At 36.7% G+C, this 16,662-nt stretch overlaps 1 protein-coding gene and 1 long non-coding RNA gene across 2 annotated transcripts in view; both read right to left on the bottom strand.

Moving 5' to 3' along the window:
* Positions 1–16,662, bottom strand: part of LOC122281253 (rhodanese-like domain-containing protein 11, chloroplastic) — a 70,448-nt gene that overhangs the window by 50,054 nt on the left and 3,732 nt on the right. The gene's annotated exons all lie outside the window — the stretch shown is intronic.
* Positions 14,781–15,751, bottom strand: LOC122281254. The gene is made up of 2 exons (XR_006230189.1): positions 15,666–15,751; positions 14,781–15,524 (listed from the first exon to the last, which is right to left on the bottom strand). It is a non-coding gene; the product is annotated as an uncharacterized LOC122281254 (long non-coding RNA).

Below are 16,662 nucleotides of genomic sequence, written 5' to 3'. Positions count from 1 at the left end.
AAAAAAAAAAAAAATGATGAAATTTGACGATTCAAAAGCATCGGAAAAGATGTAATATGGGGTATTCATTATTGAAAAGCAAATATGTATTTTGGCTTCTTCAAGTACTCTGGCAAGGAAAATTTGCGATTTGCAAACTTGTCTTCATAAGGTGATCCAGAACTGCAAACCGCGCTCTCTATTAGTTGAATCAAATATTCAAACTAAGTTTCTGAACATCAGTGAGACCTTAGATCCTGAAGATAATGGCCCAATTGCTGAGCACCAAAAAATAAGCCATCAGCAACGAGAAAGATCCCCACCTGTGCCACCCACAATCAAACGTCATATACTCTTTCCAAGGTAACAGAGTAAAGACTAAGTAGTTTAAAGTTCAACAACGTCAGAAAGAGAATAATTACCAGCCGGGCAGAGAACACTAGTCGGTAACTCCAACCTTCTCTGGAAGCTGCATCTCTTTGTTGATCAGTAAAACTGGAAATAAAAATGTCAAATTTGCTGGATTCACTCATTTATAAATGTTGGTAGAACAAATCAGTTCAACAATAAAGTGTGCCACAAAAAATAGGTTAAAAAACATGTTACACATCAGGAAATCTTTTTGATGAAGAAATCAGGAAATATTATTTTCCCCTTTATATAGACAGGTTAACACGTGCCCTCAGTAGGTCTTCAACCCACAACCAAACCCACACACTCCATTCTTATGGAAGCACCATTGTATTCAGATATGGGACATCAACCAGCAACAAGACCAGCCCTTGCTTTTCGTTGTTCAGAGGAAGTAGAACCATTGTCTGATAATAGTGCCAAATCTGATCTACAGGCATCTACTGGATAATTCATCTATGGCAGTCTAGAGATCAGCTGTGGATGCATTTTTCTTTATGAAGTAGATCAGAAGTGGATCGTACCAGTATCATTTTCTAACCCAAAGGACAAGTGCCAGGTGAGACTGGGTGCTGGAAAACTGGCATGTAGTATAATGTGTACTAATCTGTAGTATGGAATTCTATATATTTCCATATGAATGAGTGTAACATCCCGTTCTTGTAGGATAGAGACGTTACTAACATACATGACAAATTGCCCGGTAAAGAGACTCGTTATTTTGAAATACCTCATTTATTGAAAAAAATACTTAATTGAAAGGATATAAATAGTCTTGAAACTTGAAACTGAATAAAGCAGAACATGAGCTAGTCTTAAACAAGACTAGTTATTGAAATGACATAAAAGAAAACTTAATCCTTGTGTAAAAGACACTTATTTGTCTCTAAGTCTTTATACTAAAACTACTCCTGGCCATCCGGCTCTACATTATCATAATCACCATCTGTAGCAATCAACATAGAAGAAAACAAAAAGACAAAAAACAACAAAAAATGAGTTGAATACTCAGTAAATAGCACATCATACCGTAAAATATTATCTAGCTTAGTATAAATTTGCTTTTTAAAGCCTTATCGTAACATTCATAGATTCTCATAACATGCTATTTAACATGAGCGGAAACATACAAAATCATGGCAACATGAAACGTGAATGCATGAGTAACTTTGTTATCTTGAATTTTACTTATTACATGGTGAACCATGCTTGAGTCCATGGCACCACATAACTTGTCATGTAGTGAAACACACTTGAGTCTGTGTTTCACTTAACTTGCATAACTTGGAGTGAAACACGCTTGAGTCCGTGTTTCACTTATCTTGCATAACATGGAGTGAAACACGCCAAAGTCCGTGTTTCACATAACTTGCATGGCATGGAGTAAAAAACGCTTGAATCCGTGTTTTACTTATCTTATATAATATGGAGTGAAACACGCTCGGGTCTGGTTTCACCTAACTTGTATAATATGGAGTAAAACATGCTTGAGTCTATGTTTTACTTAACTTGCACAACATGGAGTGAAGCACGCTTGAGTCCGAGTTTCACTTAACTTGTGTAACTTGTACATGGTATTTTCTTGTACTTAGTGTAGCATAACATGACATGTCCTAACATGATCTAAACATTTTATAACATTTCATGGCATGCATGATCTGAGAACTACATGAACATCGCATACATGATCTGGCTTTTTATTACATGGCATGCTTGCCTTAAGTTATTGCATGAACAATACATGGCATACATGGTCTAAGTACTACATGAATATAGCATGCGTGATCTGGCTATTTTAATTCATAGCATACTTATCTTAAATTATTATATGATGATAACATGGCTTCCATGTGATTCTTGTAACATTCAATCCATTAATCAACAATCCATAATAGCATAACATATATAAGCTTACTTTCATGTAAATCATCGTAATTCATAGAAGTTCGTGAAAGCGATCTAACCTTGATTTGGCTCTTAGCGCAACGTAGATAACCATCAAATCCATATCTTGTTATCATACCCAATTATAATATTTACATCACGCATACATTTATAGGATCATACTATTTACATCTTAGCGCTGCTTCCGAAATCTCACGCCGTAGCTTGTGACCTATACGAGGCACTAGACGTTACTAAACTTTCTAGAAAACGTGTCGTAGCAATCTAATTACTTAAAATCTTACTATAGAGATAATTTAATAAATATTCAAATATAAAAAGGTTACATAAAATAATATTATTTCAAAACTCCTATCATACTACTTAACATTTTGTGCAACATATAACCTAATAATTTTATAAAAACTATTTAAAGGTTAATTGGAATATGAACTAAGATAATAAGCTGAAACAATATAAAAGAATACTTTGAGGGTATGCTTAAATTAAATATTTTCTATAAAAACAAGTCTATGACTAATATATTTATTTAAGTAAAACATCCCACTCAAAACACTAATACAGTTCCGCGTGAGACACCATCAACTCACATTAAACAGTATGCTAATTATAAAATCAACCTACTTAAAATAATAAAATGAATAAATAAAATAATAATATAAATAAATAAATTCTACCTGAATTAATCTAAGGTCTTATTTTAGGTTCGTATGTTACAATCTCCCCCCGTAAGAAAAATCTCATCCTCGAGATTACGTACCTCAATCAAACAAGTATGGGTACTTGTTCTTCATGTCCTCCTCTAGCTCCCATGTAGCCTCTTTTTCCGTGTGGTTACTCCAAAGTACTTTGACCATCGGAATGGTCTTCTTACAGAGGACTTGAGTCTTTTGTGCAAGGATCCCAACTGGAAACTCCTCGTAGGTGAGATCCTCGCAAACTTGAAGGGGTTCGTACTCTAATATGTGTGTTGGATCTGGTATATACTCCCGTAGCATGAAGATGTGGAAAACATTGTTGTGAATGGTAGACAACTACGGTGGAAGAGCCAACCTATAAGCTGCAGCTCCAATCCTCTCCAGTACATCAAAGGGGCCTAAATATTTAGGACTCAACTTGCCCTTCTTTCCAAACCTCATGATTTCCTTCATCGACGCAATTTTCAAGAATACTTTGCTTCCTACCTCAAATTACAGCTCTCGACGCCTTTGATTTGCATACTTTTTCTGTCGATCTTGCGCAATGGCGAGCCTTTTCCGAATGACAACTATCTTTTCACGCATATCTTGAATAATTTCCTACCCAAGGATTCTACGTTCTCCAACTTCATCCCAATAAAGGGGCGACCGACACTTGCGACCAAAAAGAACCTCATATGGGGCCGCCTGAATGCTCTCTTGGTAACTGTTATTGTATGCAAACTCGATCAGGGGTAAGTATGCAAACTCGATCAGGGGTAAGTATTTAATCCAACTGCCCTTGAAGTCCATCACGCAAGCTCCAAGCATATCCTCCAAAATTTGCACTGTCCTCTCTGATTGCCCATCTGTTTGCGGATGAAAGGCTGTGCTATAGGTCAATTATGTCCCTAGCTCTTTCTGTACATTTTTCCAGAACACTGAAGTGAAACAAGTATCCCAGTCTGATACATTGTTTGAAGGGATTCCATGCACCCTGACAATTTCGCGTACATACAACTCTGACTTTGACAATCTGTTGATAATTACCCATGCAGCATCCTGACCCCCTGGTGCCTTAGGAAATCCTGAAACAAAATCCATACCAATTTCATCCCAGGTCCAAACCAGTATAGGGAGTGGTTGTAATAGCTCGGATGGCCTCTGATGCTCCGCCTTGACCTGTTGACAAGTTAGACACTGAGCCACATAATTAGCTATCTCACGTTTCATGCCGCTCCACTAGAATTGTTGCTTCAAATCTCTATACATCTTAGTGCTACCAGGGTGAACTGTATAGAGTAAGCGGTGAGCCTCGCTCAAAATCACATCTCTAATCTCTTTAACATTCAGAACACAAATTCTTCCTTTAAAACTCAGAGTGCCATCCTCAGATATTGAAAATTCAGGCCTTTTGTCTTCTCGTACCTCTCCTTTGATCTTCACTAAGTTTGAATCACTATTTTGGGCAACTTTTATCCGATCTATTAATGATGATCCCAAAGTCAGATTGCTCAACCAGGCCTGTGTGTCCATAATCATCTCTATCCCTACTCTCTCCATATCCAAAAGAATATGCTTCTGAGGGGTGTACATAGAAGCGAGGGTACTAGAGGACGATTTCTGACTCAAGGCATCTGCCACTACATTAGCTTTACTCGGATGATAGTTGATGTTGCAGTCATAATCCTTTAAAAGTTCTAACCATCTGCGTTGTCTCATATTCAAGTCTTTCTGAGTAAAGAAATACTTTAAGCTCTTATGGTCGGTATAAATCTCGCATTTCTCCCCGTAGAGATAGTGTCTCCATAACTTCAAGGCAAACACAACTGCTGCAAGCTCTAGGTCATGCGTCGGATAATTCTCTTCATAACTCTTGAGTTGTCGAGAAGCGTAGGCAATAACCTTCCCATGCTACATTAAGACACAACCCAAACCCTTGAGAGAAGCATCACTGTAAATGATAAATCCTGTATTTCCCGAGGGAATAGTGAGTACAGGTGCTGTGACTAGTCTCTTCTTCAGCTCCTGAAAGCTTCTTTCACAGTCTTCAGTCCATATAAATTTCTCATTTTTCCTCGTCAGCTTAGTCATCGGGGCTGCGATACTAGAGAACCCCTCGACGAACCTCCTGTAGTACCCTACAAGACCTAAGAAGCTTCTGACTTCATTAACATTGGTTGGTGTGGCCCAGTTCAAAACTGCTTCAATTTTCATCGGGTCTATCGAAATTCCTTCTTTTGACACAACATGCCCCAAAAAGGTAATCTCTTTCAACTAGAAATCACACTTCTTGAATTTTGCGAACAACTGCTACTTCCTTAATATCTGTAACACAACCCTCAAATGTCCTTCATGATCTGCTGGGCTTTTAGAGTAGATTAGAATGTCATCAATAAACACAACAACAAACTAATCTACATACTCCCTGAACATTCTATTCATCATGTCCATAAAGGCTGCTGGGGCATTCGTCAAACTGAATGGCATGACTAAAAACTCATAGTGTCCCTAACGAGTTCTGAACGCCGTCTTGGAAACATCTTCTGACTTGATCTTGAGCTGGTGGTAGCCTGATCGTAGATCAATCTTGGAAAAAACTTGGGCCCCTTGTAACTGGTCAAACAAATCATCAATTCTTGGTAAGGGGTATTTGTTCTTCACTATCACCCGATTCAATTCTCGATAATCAATGCAGAGTCTCATTGAATCGTCCTTCTTTTTCACAAAAAGAACTGGTGCACCCCATGGTGACACACTAGGGCGGATGTAACCCTTCTCCAACAGCTCCTTCAATTGCTCCTTAAGCTCCACTGGAGCCATACGGTAAGGTGCCTTCGATATAGGTGCCGTCCCAGGTAGGAGATCAATTGAAAAGTCAACCTCCCGGTCTGGGGGCAACCCTGGAAGATCCTCCGGAAACACATCCGGAAATTCCCTGACAACGGGGATATCTTCAATCTTGGGTCCCTCTACAAGTGGTACTACAAGACTAGCCAGAAACCCAGAGCATCCCTATCTTAGTAATCTGGTTGCTTGCAAAGTTGAGATCAGTCGGAGTGGGGAGTTTCCTCTCTTTACACAAAAGCTGAATTCCTCTTTGCCTAGGGTTTTGAAAACTACTTCCTTTTTAAAACAGTCTACACAGGCGTGATTTCGGGATAACCAATCCATTCCCAGAATTACATCAAAACCCATCATATCAAAAACTACCAAGTCTGCTAGAAGGTGCCTCCCACTAATATCTATAGGCAATTCTTAAGTATGGTGTCGCAAACTACGTGCTCACCGGTAGGTGTCACAACGGATAGGGGACAATCAAGCCCCTTAGGTACTTTCACATCCAAGCATGCATAAGCACTTGCTATAAACGAGTGCATGGCACCCGGGTCAAACAAAACAGTAGCAAAACAAGAGAATAGTGGAAGGGTACCTGTAACCACGTCGTTGGATGCCTCAGCATCTCCTGGTGTAAGGGCAAAAACTCTAGCTAGTGCCCTAGCCCTCTAGCCACCCCCTACAGCTGGAGGTGACACATTCCTTCTTGGACAATCTCGAGCCATATGATTTGGTTGCTCGCATCTGAAGCAAGCGTTCTGACCCACTAAGCAATTTCCTTGATGTCTTTTCCTGCAAATCTTGCAGACTGGGTTTGTTGGAATAGTTTGAAGTGACTGTGGCCGGTGGCTGGGGGTAGGCTTCTTGTTCTTATTGGGCTCAGGAAGTGGTTGTTGGCGTTTCCTTTGATTGAAGATTTCTACATTCACCCTCATGTCTTCTTCAACTAAAGTGGCCCGTGTAACTAAATCGGTGAAGTTACAAATCCTCAGGGGTATCAGACGACTTCAGATCCTCGGATGCAAGCCTCGCTCAAACTTTTCGCACTTCTTTTCCTCATCAGGAATCAGATAACTTGCAAACCTCGATAATGCCATGAAAGTGGCTGCATAGCGGTCCACTGTCATGGTTCCCTGAGCTATGTCAATAAACTGCCTAGCTCTTGCCTCCTGGAGTGCAGGAGAAAAGAATCAGTCCAAAAAGGCCTTTTTGAAGAGGTCCCAAGTGATGGGTACCCCTTCACCAAGTTCAAGCTGCAGTAGCTCTCGGGTAGAGGTCCACCACTTATGTGCCTCATCAGCCAGCACATAAGTGGCATACTCTACCTTCTGTTCATCAGTATAGAACAGAGCTCTGAAAATCTTTTCCATTCTTTTTATCCAACTTTCTGCATCAAGTGCTTCTACTTTGCCTTCAAAAGTCGGAGGGTGTTGTTGCATAGACTGGTTTAGGGTGCAACCGACCCTGGGATTCCTAACTCCTAAACCCTAATCATCAGCAAGGTACTAAAGAAGTCTGGTAGCAGCAGCAGCCAACATCTCAAGCTCATTTGGTGGTGGTTCTGTGGAGCCTTCAGGGTGCTCATTACGCCTAGTAACCGGTGCCATTCTAACAACATCGTTCATGCAATGAGTATAACTAATACAATCATTCAACAATCATGCACTCAATCAAACAAAGCAATAATTAAAACATAATCATAAAGATCCTCATGAACCTCGAGCTGGCCAGGAGCCGTCCTAGGTAATTTCTATCCTAAACTTATTTCTTTTAAAAAAAGAGTCTACAGAATCTTTCAACCTGGCTCTGATGCCAATTGTAACACCCCGTTCCCGTAGGATATAGACGTTACTAACATACATGACAAAATGCTCGATAAAGAGACTCATTATTCTGAAATACCTCATTTATTAAAAAATACTTAATTGAAAGGATTTAAATAGTCTTGAAACTGAATAAAGCAGAACATGAGCTAGTCTTAAACAAGACACTTATTCATGAGCTAGGTAATTTCTATCCTAAACTTAATCCTTGTGTAAAAGACACTTATTCATCTCTAAGCCTTTATACTAAAACTACTAAAACTACTAAAACTAAGGCCATCTAGCTCTACATCATCATAATCACCATCTGTGGAAATCAACATAGAAGAAAAAAAAAAGAAAAACAAAAACAAAAAGTGAGTTGAATACTCAGTAAATAGCACATCATATCAGCATAAATTTGATTTTTAAAGCCTTATCAAAACTTTCATATAACATTCATAGATTCTCATAACATGCTATTTAACATGAGCGGAAACATACAAAATCATGGCAACATGAAACGTGAATGCATGAGTAACTTTGTTATCTTGAATTTTACTTATTACATGGTGAACCATTCTTGAGTCCATGGCACCACATAACTTGTCATGTAGTGAAACACACTTGAGTATGTGTTTCACTTAACTTGCATAACTTGGAGTGAAACATGCTTGAGTCCGTGTTTTACTTATCTTGTATAACGTGGAGTGAAACTCGCTTGAGTCTGTGTTTCACTTATCTTGCATAACGTGGAGTGAAACACGCTTGAGTTAGTATTTCACATAACTTGCATGGCATGGAGTAAAACACGCTTGAATCTGTGTTTTACTTATCTTATATAACATGGAGTGAAACACGCTTAGGTCCGTGTTTCACCTAACTTGTATAACATGGAGTAAAACAAGCTTGAGTCCGTGTTTTACTTAACTTGCACAACATGGAGTGAAACACGCTTGAATCCATGTTCACTTAACTTGTGTAACTTGTACATGGTATTTTCTTGTACTTAGCGTAGCATAACATGACATGTCCTAACATGATTTAAACATTTTATAACATTTCATGGCATGCATGATCTGAGAACTACATGAACATCGCATACATGATCTGGCTTTTTATTACATGGCATGCTGCTTGCCTTAAGTTATTGCATGAAAAATACATGGTATACATGGTCTAAGTACTACATGAATATAGCATGCATGATCTGGCTATTTTTATTCATAGCATACTTATCTTAAATTATTATATGATCATAACATGGCTTCCATGTGATTTTTGTAACATTCAATCCATCAATCAACAATTCCTAATAGCATAACATATATAAGCTTACTTTCATGTAAATCATCGTAATTCATAAAAGTTCGTGAAAGCGATCTAACCTTGATTTGGCTCTTAGCGCAACGTAGATAACCATCAAAACCATATTATGTTATCATACCCAATTATAATATTTACATAACGCATACATTTATATGATCATACTATTTACCTTTTAGCGCTACTTTCAAAATCTCACGTCGTAGCTCGTGACCTATACGAGGCACTAGACGTTACTAAACTTTCTAGAAAACGTGTCGTAGCAATCTAATTACTTAAAATCTTACTATAGAGATAATTTAATAAATATTCAAATATAAAAAGGTTACATAAAATAATATTATTCCAAAACTCCTATCATACTACTTAATATTTTGTGCAGAATATAACCTAATAATTTTATAAAAACTATTTAAAGGTTAATTGGAATATGAACTAAGATAATAAGCTGAAACAATATAAAAGAATATTTTGAGGGTATGCTTAAATTAAATATTTTCTATAAAAACAAGTCTATGACTAATATATTTATTTAAGTAAAACAGCCCACTCAAAACACTAATACAGTTCCTCGTGAGACATCATCAACTCACATTAAATAGTATGCTAATTATAAAATCAACCTACTTAAAATAATAAAATGAATAAATAAAATAATAACATAAATAAATAAATTCTAACTGAATTAATCTAAGGTCTTATTCTAGGTTCATATGTTACAACGAGGCGTACTATAATTTCTCACAGCTGGGTAACTTACAGACTATAGCATGTACTATATTGTCTCATAGTGATTGTTTATGATATAATCCCAAAGGAAAATAGGAAAAGTAATAAATAGTTACCCAAGAAACTCAGAAACCCCACCAATTCCAACAAATTCAAGAGGTTGAGGACCTTCGATAACAAGATCCTGCTCCACAAAAAATGAGTGTTGGTATCTTCCCTTATTCATATTTGATTGACAGGAAAGGAACAAAAAAAGAGCAGGAAACAAATCGATAATAAAAAGGGAAGGCCTCGACTTCTCATATCAAGTACCTCCTCTTCTGCAGCTTCCAGGCCCCCTTGCACCCAGAAAAGGTTTCTGTATCCGGCATTATAAAGTAGCTCACAAGCAGCTAGAGACCTACCAGTATAATGAACTACAAAATGAGATAAGTGGGAGGAGATAACAAATACCATTCTCCATGTTATACCAACAGTACTTGGATTTATTCTTTAGTAGTGATTTGCATCCCTCAGTGTCTTATCTAAATTTTATATTTTAGATAAGACACTGTTGGTCTTCCTACTATTAGGCATTAAATTTTATAGGTTTTTCCTTCTTTTATTGTAATATCTATATAAGGTCTTTATTTCTTTTTAGGAACTTGGGTTTGGCCCTTTATTTTTCTCCTTGTAGCCCTTAAGTTTCGCTATATGTACAAGGTATTCCTCCACCATAAGCGAGGATAATCAATAAAATTAGGGTAAAAAAAAAAAAGGTGTCTTATTTAATCAGTATATGCAGGATGCCAACACAAGCTATGACTGTCTCAGGCAGGCCTCCAAGTGGCACCCTTCTCTTTCCTACCCAAAATGGAACACATGCTTCATTGTAGTGATAAATGATTGGAGTGAATCCAAGAACATAAACTCCATCCTGAACAAACAACAGGGGTATGCCATATGGATCCCGGCCACGGGACAGGCCACGGGACAGCCACTATCTGGAGAGAGATATCACATGTTTAAGACCAAATTGGCTAAAATCTGCAAAACTAAAGCAGTATTTCTTTATTCTTGTTTATCCCTCATATTAGTGCTTCATGCTCAGTGTTGACTCAAGCATCTCATGGCTTAAAGAATCATGAAGATCCCTCCATATCATAGATTTTTCGAGGAAATTAACTTTCATAACTGTTACTTAAAGCCTTCTTTGCCTATTGTTTCTCTGGATATCTCTTGACTCTCAAATGGTCCCATCAATTCCACATATTTATATTTCATAAAAACTAAGGCAAAGAAATCTACCACAGAAGAGAGTAAAGAGAGAGAAAAGGCCCATGTAAAGAGCTTGCAGTCATAGCAAAACTGACAACATAAATGCAAGTGTTACATCTTGAATGTACTTCTTTGCAGCTTAACATAAATAAATTCACTTAAACAGAAAAATGGAATGCTGCCCATCAAAGTTGTAATTCCCTCCAACTGGTATAGACAATGATAAGAACTTTTCAAAATTCTCCTCACCTCAACCCCTTCTGGCATGCAACAATAAGGTCTGTATCTTTTGGATAATTCTCCAGAACTTTTGGTAAGAATTGGTTGTCGAAGAAAGAAAAAAACAACAAATGTTAGTCATTGTATAGACAAGTAAATCTAAACAACAAATGTCAGTCATTCTATAAAAATAAAATGTTAAAGACATATAAATAGGAAAAAATCGTCTCTCTCTCTCTCTCTCAACCAAACTAGAGAGAAGCAAAACACCAACTTGCATTCAATTCATAATCTTCTCCATCAACTTGCATTCGAACAGCAGTCCAGTGCTAAATGAGCCATAAAGCCCCCTCACATTAGAACTATGGAGCGAAGAGTGATCAATCATAGAAGCTACATTGGTTTCTATGAAAAGAAACCCCGAAAATGGATCCTAGAAAATTTTTCATATTTCATAAAATTGTTGCCACCACAAACTCTCTTCTCAAGTCGAAAATTCATTTTAAAAAAATAAAAATAAAATGTTAAAGACATATAAATGGGAAAAAAAATCATTTTTTACTCTCTCTCTCGACCAAACTACAGAGAAGCAAAACACCAACAAATAATCAAATGAAGCCCGTTCATTAGGGCTTGGAAAATTTAGAATCTTTACATGCCAAAAGGTGTGTTCCTCCGCTTGAGGGTCTGAGTTTTAGAGAAGACAGCTCTGACGAACTGTAACAAAAGGGTCTGGGTTTCAGAGAAGATAGCTCTAAGGAACTGAAATAATGTGTTCTTTTCAAACTTTTGGAAACATTTTGGACTTGAAAATTGGAGAATGAAATGTTAAGAGAATTGAGAATGGGAAGTCCCAGAGCTTCCATTATCTTGGGGGAGACTGTGAAACTGAAAGTACGGATTTGGAATTGTTTAGAGCATCCCATCCATCCCAGTAAAATTTTACTATAATTTAACTCAAAATTATATTTTTTAAAATTTATCTCTAAATTTTATTTATCTTCTAAAAACTTCCTACATCTCATTTCTCATCTCTATCTTTATTCTATTAAATAATATTTCTTTATTATTTTTTTATTACTTTTTTCTAGGGCTGTACATCGATGGGTTTGGCATCTGTTTTGGCGCCACCCCGAGACACTACCGACCTCTTCCATGTCTTTATTAAACCGGCCGAAACCGAAGGTTTGGAGAGAGAAAACCAATCATATCGGTCTCGATTTGCGTTGGCGCTGTGGTCGGTCTACCGTCGGCGTCTTTTCTGAAGGAGGAAGAACTGAGGAAGAGTGATAAAGACTCGTGCCGTCGTCTGCTATGGATGAAGAAAGAGGTTGCATAGAGGAAGAACGGAAGAAGATGGCGCAGGGAAGAAGAAGAGGGGTGGGGGGGGGGGGGGTTATTAACTCATTTTGAAATGGCATCGTTTGCGCCGTTCTATTATTTTTTTTTTTAACATTCATGTCCTAAACAACGTTGTTTCACTTATTTAAGTGAAACGGCGGCGTTTTATATACATATATTTTTAAAAAAATATAAATAGACCGGATCGGTCGGTTCAGCGGTTTCCCAAGGGTTCAAACTGGTGCCGAACCGCCGATGTCGGTTTTCCTTCAATTCCTCTCGCCCGCCGACCGGTTCTTTGCTAGTTCCGGCCGTCGGTCTAATCGGTTCACGGCCGGTTTGGTTGGTTCCTGTACACCCCTACCTTTTTCTCTCTCTTCCATATATAATCTTAACTTCTAACTCTTTTATCTTATTATCTTCTTTTCAAATATCACTTTCTACTAAATATTTATACAATCTTGACTATCCAATACAGTATTATTTTTCAAACCGAAATTCCTATAATAAAAATAGTAATTTTTTTTTGTTAATATGTGCATTTTCTAATGTGATGGCTATTTTTTATTTAGTACTTTTTATCATTTTCTCTAATCGTAATATATAGTCACATATTGAAAATAATTTTTTTTTTCATTTCTATAACAGTAATATTTTTTGTCATTTCTCCAATGGTAACATTTTTTGTCTTTTCTCTAACGGTAACTTTTTTTATATTCTTTCAAACAGTAACATTTTTTGTCCTATATGTAACGATAACTTTTTCTTCTATAAATACGCATATTGCTAGCATTTACATTCTTACAAACTCAAGTCTTATTTGATCTATAGAACCGAAATTCAATAGTCTCCCCTAATCTGCCACTCCCTTGATCAAATGACTCGTACCTTCTTTTGCAAATTGCTGACATACGTATCATCTGAAGATGATTGCGATGTTGTTCTTAATGACGAGGCTGATAGACAGTCATCGAGGCATTGTGACAATCGCCAACGTCGTAAATTTATTCTACGTGATCATATTCAAGGGCATGTGTGTCTATTTCGCGATTATTTTATAGAAAATCCAGTATATCCCTCGAATCTATTTCGAGGGAGATTTCGGATGATCCGTCCCCTATTTCTCCGTATTCTAAATGAGGTAGAGTCTTACGAGCCGTACTTCGTCCAGATAAGAGATAATGCCGGAAGACTCAGTTTATCTTCTATGCAAAAGATAACCACAACACTTAGAATGCTAGTGTATGGGGTGACTGGAGATTTTATGAATGAATACATACGTATTGGTGAAAGCACCGCAATGGAGAGCCTAAAAAAATTTTCTAAGACAATAGTAAGTATTTTTTCAAATGAATATCTGCAGTCTCCAAATGCCAATGATATTACCCGATTGCTTGCTGTTACGGAACAACAGGGATTCCCAGGAATGCTGGAAAGCATTGACTGCATGCATTGGAAGTGAAAAAATTGTCCCGCAACCTCGAAAGGTATGTACTCCAACCACATTCGTGAACCAACTATTATTTTAAAAGCAGTTGCTTCATATGATCTCTGGATATGGTATGTATTTTTTGGCATACGCGGTTCACATAACGACATTAATGTGCTAGAGAGATATTTTATTTTCACGGAACTTGTCCCAGGGCGTGCTCCCCCAGTCAATTACACAATCAATAGCAATGACTATATTATGAGGTATTACCTTGCAAACGATATTTATCCCAAGTGGCAAACTTTTTTGAAGAGGATTTCATCACCCTTAGGGAATAAGAAGAAAAATTTTGTGAAAGCACAAGAATCCGCAAGAAAAGATGTCAAGTATGCATTCGGGGTACTTCAACAACGATTTGCTATCATTCGTGGACCTTCCCGAATGTTTAAAGTGAAGGAACTAATAAATATAATGAAAACATATGTTATTCTACATAATATGATCATTGAAGACGAGCGTGATGATAGTGAGGGTCCAAACATTGAGTATGATCAACTTGATGATGATCTCTCGGAATTGTCGCACAATCATACAACTGAGTTTACGGACTTCATCAAGCGTCATCATGATATTAGAGACAGCTCGGCACATTATCAGCTCCAAGAAGATCTAATTTAACATCAATAGCTATTATATTCCTAACATTAGGCATGTCGCATTATAGTATGGTATTTCCTTCATGTTATTTTTTACTATATTTTAGTTAATCTGCTTTGCATTTGTATTTCCTTATTGTTGGTAGTGACTATATTAATGGTAATCAAATTTGGCCTCGTATTTTCTTGAGTATAATAGTGGACTATATTTGAGGTAATTTGTAATTGTTTCTGAAATTATAATGGCCAATTTTCTTACACAAAAATATCAATTTACACCACAATAAAAATACAAAAAAATATTCACATTACTTTTTACTCATCTATCATTGTCCGAAATATAAAATAAGAAATACAACTTTTTTCAAAAATATATTCAATCAATTCAAATCTGCTGTAGCATTGCGTCTCAAATATAACCGCTGCATTTCTGGCATGGCACTCACATCCATCATCATAATGCGTTGATCTGCTTCCTTCAATTCAAGCTCTACTTTCTGCGCCTCCAACCTGAGTCTTTCGTTCTCTTGACAGATTTTATTTAGCTTTTTTTCCCGATCAATTATCATCTTCTCGGCCTCCAATCTCAGTCTGTTATCCTTGAGACATAATTTTTTTCCTCTTTTTCCTTGTCATACTCCATCTTCTTGGCCTTAAGACGATAAAACTCTTTCTCTTGAGCGCGTGAATCCTCCAAAAGCGTATATTTCATCTTTCTGAGTTCTAAATTTTCCTCTGCCTGCCTGCCTTGGGCATTTCATTTTCCTTTCTCAACTTTCCTTCCCATTGGTCGGTCCAATTTGATCACCTCATTCTCCATCACATTATCCGCCTCAAGATCAAAGACTGAATCTACTGCAGCACTCGAACATCGAGTCGGGGTCAGGGACGGGGACATCGTCTTCCTTCGCTTTGGATCCTCCTTCACTTGGGAGTGTTTTTGATCTATTCCCTAGACGGCATCAAGACTATAATTCAGGCATTCAAAAACAAGTAACTTGTCTTCTTCGGGGATGAAGTTCGGACCCTTGACTGATTTCCTAACGCCGATAGGCTTGTTAGGGGGTAGGGGTGGAGAGTTATCAAGGCTCACCGGAGAGGTTCCACTTTGCCCACCTTAAGTGGGGTTGAGTTGATGATCTTGACTAAGGAGGTTGGTGAAGTACATATGTCCAGGGTACATATGTCTCGGTTCAAATTGTTTATTTTTTTAATAAGATTTAATAATAAATACATTAGATAAATAGAAAAAATAAAAAATCTAATATTGAATTTGTACAGTTAATAAGTAAAACATCTATTAAATTATAAGATTTTAAAATATTATAAATAATTAATATCTAATTAGTTGATCATAATAACAATATATTATATGCCTACATAAATTATTAATACATACACATAATATGATAGCATATATTTATTTCATTTATGGTTCCCAATTTCATATATGGTTCCTACATACTAATATATGAAATAATTAAATCTTATCGACTAATTATTGTACAAATCATAAAATATAGTTATGAAGTATATTTAATATATAGAAATAAGTAATTAGGTTATGTATTTTATATTCAATTATAAAAGTGCTATGTTTATATTATTAGCTAATACATATATATATATATGTGTGTGTGTGTGTGTGTACATGTGTGTATTTATCAATATATGAATGTGTTTTAATCAAGTCAAATTGAGCATAAATTAGGAGTTTAAAGAGCCTTAGTCGAGTCGAGTCAAGTCAAGTTTTGTCGGGTATGTATCATTTATTAATCGAGCGGGTATTTGCTTCTATGGGCAAGTTTTTTTTGTTTTTTTTTTCACAAGTCTAATTCGATTCGAATTTAATTAAATGAGTACCGAACGAGCTATTGAACAAATTGATCATTTACATCCCTAAAATCATGTCAATTTATGAGTTTACGTTGAAAATTTTTTTCAACTAAAACATTCTCTATTTATAATAATGAAAACTCTTAGAATATTACAAAGAAAAACAACTCTTATTGGAAATTACAGGCAATTTATGGTCCCGCTTCTTATTCGCAACCGGAAATATTCCAATATTGACTTAACTATGGAAATTA

This window comes from Carya illinoinensis, chromosome 11 (assembly GCF_018687715.1).
Source record: "Carya illinoinensis cultivar Pawnee chromosome 11, C.illinoinensisPawnee_v1, whole genome shotgun sequence".
Lineage (NCBI taxonomy): Eukaryota > Viridiplantae > Streptophyta > Magnoliopsida > Fagales > Juglandaceae > Carya > Carya illinoinensis.
The sequence above is the reverse complement of the archived record's forward strand: the minus strand, read 5'-3'. Positions and strand labels throughout refer to the sequence as shown.